Here is a 5,246-nt window from a genome sequence, read left to right as displayed (position 1 = left end):
TACTTTTTTATGGTAAAACAATTATACTTTGTTTTTTTTCCCAAGACTTTTGTTGTTCCAATTATTAGTTCTGTCTAGTTTTTCCTGTCTAGTTTTTACGATTATTATTGCTAATAGCCTGTATAAAGCAATACATCGATGCATTGGTTGTTATCAGTATAACATAGTTGTTATCTACACCATAACCGGTTAGTTTGTTTTTCATATTCATTTTTCTTAATACATGGCTTTTCTATGATTGTTTCAAAGCCTCAAATATACTCTTCCATTTGAAGTTTTCAATAAATACAATATTTTAGTGCTATTATTTTTTTGCAATAAATTATTTCCCTAGACATACCTAAGTGGTACATATGTTTGTTCCAAGAAAAAGTAGCTCCAGAATTAAAAAAATATCTTGTATTTAAGGACAGTTGAGAAATTGATTAAAAATTAATTTTTCACATTGCTTGGAATTTGGATTTTCAAACGTTTTTCCAGTTTTTGAAAACATTACAAATAGGAACTATGTAACTTTTGCAGGATAACCTTTCAATTTGATGGATGTTTAACTTTGAAGCGTTTCCTGTTTTAATTTATTATATTTTAAATAATATAATGAGTTTTTCCACCCCTTATGCACCATTTTATAATGAATGAGTAGATTACTTTATTAATATTATAAATGGTTTAATAATATAATAAAGAGCTATTAGGTTGAGTTAGATAAGAGAAGAGCCGACATTCCGGATAATGAGCGACCCACGGTCCTTGCCCCTGGTTTTTGCACTCGGCGGTGGAATCCAGACCCGAGATTACCCCACCACCCGCTGGAACGGACTCCAATGATCCTCGGATCTTTTTAATTCACTCCGGAGGATATGGACTTGTTCGATCCCGGCCGATACCATTGTTCCATCTCTCTTGTCCCGGCCGCAAGATCAGATAGTACTCTTCGCTATAAACTTATATAAACATATCTGATCTGGAAGGAGTTGTGTTTCACTTCCAGGGAGGGGAGTGTCCACTCCCAATCATCCTTTGACGGTCTTTGGATTACGGCCATCTTTGATACTTATCGACTGTGGGTCCTATTGGTAGGTGGGTACTACCCAATACAACTGCAACGCATTTATATTGGATCCAGTATTTTATCATTATTTTAACTGAATTATTCTCAAATAAGGCAACAAATTTATCAGTGTTTTACATTTCATACATTACTAATGCAGACGAAAAAAGATATGTACATTATCTTATCCGGGTGACGTTCATAAAAGGTACAATAATAGCTTAAGACTATTTGTTAGTAACTAATGTTTGTCCCACCTTGCAGGGGTTGGTCAGACAAAATTAGAACAACCTAGAACCATTGTAAGAGACAAGAAGATTTTTGTAACCTCTCTCATTTAGCCCTGATGGAGCCCTGCTATGTGGGACGAACCTTAGTTATTAATAAATTGAATTTCTACTATTTTTTTTACTTTTCTTGAACACAACCAGACCATCTTCCTAAAATTGTATTTATACCTGCGTTAACTAATAATCTTCAAATTTAACTTTAGGTTTGAGTTTATAAATTTTAGGCCCATTAAGGTATAGTATAATTTTTAGCCTCATTTTATGAGAAACAGTATAAAACACTTTTTATTTTAGATTTGAGTTTTTTGAAGTTTATCATACACATTTCCATCTTCCTTACAATGAAGCTACATACATACCTATAGAATACAATAGTACCAAATCATTTTAATGTCCTTTAGAAAACAATAGAAAAGAAACAGAATTTTAATATTATGAGCCATTACCGTTTGAGGCAGCATATGTATTTCTTATCCGAAAACTGAATTTTCGAGATGGTGGAATGAAAATGAATAATATTTTAGATTTTATTCCTATTCTGTTTTTAGACCTCTAGAGAAAATAAGGTGGATCAATAATTATTTTTTCAAAAATGAGCAACAATGTTAATAAAGTTACTGAAAGAATTTTAGATAGCATAAAAGATTATAAAGGAAATATTCGCTAAAACGGAACTTAATAATAAGAAACATAAAATATAGATAGCCCATAGAAACAATAACTATCTTAGCAATCTATTAAATTTGATCATTTCTAGAGTTAACAAAGCTGTGAGTATTTATTGTTATTTATAAAATAATTGATCCTTGTTTAAAACAGGATATATCCAGATATATATTGCCTAGTAATTAGCTAACAGTCACAGTTATTTTTTAATTTATGGCTGATTTTTTTTTTGCCCCACAGCTTCACAATCGTTAAGAGTTTGATAATGAGAAGTTCTTAATGGCCATAAAATTAGCAGGCGATGGTTTATTAAACCATTAAAGCAATGCAACGTTTCAATATGCAAATGATCTCTCGCTGTGGGGAAAAAAGGACTGAGGATTAGGGGTATAAAAACACAAATTTACCACCGCAGTTCTCGCCTGGACCGAAGCAGTAGATGAAACACGATAAGAAATAAGAGGAAAAAAAAGGCTTCGAGACACCTGACTGCCCGCGACTCCTGAAAGCTGCCTATTTCGAGAATTAACGGTTTTCCTGGGCAGTAAATTTGGAGGAGGCTCCTCGGACCAGGATCATCTCGGAGGCTAGGGTACGGCTCCTGATATGTTAATGCCTTGGGCGAGGAGAGAGGGAAATATGGCGCTGAGTGGAGGGGAACTAGCGATTAAGAGCACGTGGCCATCGTAGCTGGGCCAATTTCCCACTGCCTCTCCTCTGGCCCTCTGGTCAGGGGTGAGTCTGGGCCAAGGTGGGAAGATCAAGACGGAAAACCGACTTACTGGGAGTCCTGGATAGAAAGTAAGTGGAGGAGTAGCGATGGAAATATCCAAGCAGACAGATACTTTGATCTATTTACTACACACTACATTTTTATATTGTACTATATTCAGTGGCATATCTGAAGAGGGGAGAAGGGTACTGCGGTGGGAAAACTGGTGTTAGTCCCGGGAGTGTTTTTGCCGAGGCGCCATGACAGGGGCTTATTTATTTATTTTTTTATTACAATTTTACTGTAAAAAATTTCATTTTTTTTTTTTAATCAAAAAACGTTAAAGCTTCATTACTTAAGATAAGAACTCTATATCTCACATTTTCTAATACTTACAAATTAAGATTCTACGCCTTATATCATGTAAAAATTTTACTTTTCTCTTATTAAATAGATTTTAGTAATCAAAATTAAACTTATCAACATATCTCATGCTCCCATAATAATCATTAAATAATAACATTCAAAAGTGCATAAATTGATTTTTATTAGAAAATTACTAAATCATTCGAATGTTTTGAATAACATTATAAGTTTTATGTTTATTTAAATGAATTTTTTAATTCTAGCAGTTTTTATTTACTTTTTATTTTTCCTTAAGGTCTATAGCATAAATCTCCTTTTAGGATTTTCAGTATTAACTATATACCATAAAAAATAATTACGTAAGGCCAAGATGAATCCTGAATTTTTTAGGGAGATCGAAAATAAAATAAATTCTTTATAAGGCTCTAAATTTGATTTTACTTCCTATTATTCTTCAGCTAAAACCTATAAAGATAAGAAACCTACTGAAGTAAAATCTAAATCACGATTAACGATGTCCCCCCCTAAAAGTTTTGGTTTTAATCTTCCTTAATATGGAGGACATAATAAAAAATGATTTAATAAATTTAAATGATGTTTTTCTTTAAGGTTCCCTGGAAGCCTTTCTTATCTTACTGTTAAAACATTTGCTGACAACGAGCTTTGACCGATGTATAACGATGTTACAATCTCTAGAAAAGATCATAACTCTAAAAGTAATTATGGGGAATTCTGCCCCTAATGTCTCAAAATTTAACCCAGGCTTATCATACCTCGAAAATATTTACTTATAGCGTGAAAAGAAATCTTTAAAAAAAATATATTCGTATCGAGCTACAATGTAAAATTAGAAATCGGGATGGTAGCCACCATGTCTATCCAAGACTGATACTCCTTCTTTTTTTCTAGAGATAAGATTTTAATTTTAGTTCTTATATTTTATCACTTCCATAATCACCATGTTTTACCTAATAATGCTTATAAATAAATAAATATACAACTGGGGGATATTAGAGATACACGTGAAAGGCTAATCAATGGAGGCAATTAAGACGGAGTGGAGGGAGGGAGCGGTAATTACCCGGCCGGCGAAGGTTTTTATGGCTCTATCCAGCGGCTCGGACAATAGTAGCCCTGGAGGGGCCCCGCTTCTTTTTATCCAGATTCCAGCTCCAGCCTCAACATTCATACCTCGCTGTCTCTACCCAAGAAGGAAGCTTGCCCTCCGCTCCTTTCTGTCTGCAGATGATGAACGTGTTACCTTTCTTTATATGAGGGATATCATCGGATTAGGCCGTCGAGGGGAGGCCACGTCAATGTAATAGCCTCTGCTTTATAACTTTTTACCACTATGTTAGGACAACCTTCAATCCCGCTGCAGGATGAACTGAAGCTTAGAGGAATAAAAAAGGTTCGTTCTAGCTATCAAGTTTATTCCAATATTCATCAACAAGGGCCCCTAAAGCGGAACACAACCATTCTTTAACGTTTATATATACTTATGTACCTAATTAAAAAAGAAAACTAAATGTATATAGTATAATTCAAGGTTAATAACTTACATTTAAAACATTACTTAAATTGTCTATTACAGTTTGTTCTAAATTGCTGTGGTACAACTAACTCGAGGTTTGTGCCCGAGTTCAATAGGGTTGAAAAGGAGGTAGATTTTGTTTTGATTTTTCCAAAACTAGCTGGTAGTCCATCTATTATTTCTATTTTTTATTTTGTCTATTCATATGTAGTGTTGGTAATTATATCTTATGTTTTTATTATTTATGACTTATGACACTAAATATGAACAGACAAACTACACAACAGAAATAACAGATCGACTACCAGCTAGAAAGAATTGTTATGTTTTGGAAAAACCAAAACAAACCCTACCTCCATTTCAACCCTATTCAGTTCTGGGCACAATTCTCAAACAAAATCATTTGTTCTAAAAAAACTATTTTTTCATTGTAGGGCATGACTATGCTAACGATAATGTTGCAAAACATCAATAGCACTCCATTAAATTTGATCATTTCTAGAGTTAACAAAGCTGTTAGTATTTATTGTTATTTATAAAATAATTGATCCTTGTTTAAAACAGGATAAATCCAAATATATATTGCCTAGTAATTAGCTAACAGTCACAGTTATTTTTTAATTTATG

General features: G+C 33.3%; 1 protein-coding gene across 2 annotated transcripts in view; it reads left to right on the top strand.

Moving 5' to 3' along the window:
* The window catches only part of ci (cubitus interruptus), a 150,952-nt gene that overhangs the window by 40,277 nt on the left and 105,429 nt on the right, over positions 1–5,246 (top strand). The gene's annotated exons all lie outside the window — the stretch shown is intronic.

The sequence above is a fragment of the Halyomorpha halys genome, unplaced genomic scaffold (assembly GCF_000696795.3).
Source record: "Halyomorpha halys isolate HHAL.00 unplaced genomic scaffold, Hhal_1.1 Scaffold32.1, whole genome shotgun sequence".
Taxonomy (NCBI): Eukaryota; Metazoa; Arthropoda; class Insecta; order Hemiptera; family Pentatomidae; genus Halyomorpha; species Halyomorpha halys.
Note: the sequence above shows the minus strand (reverse complement) of the source record. Positions and strands in the feature narration are given on the sequence as shown.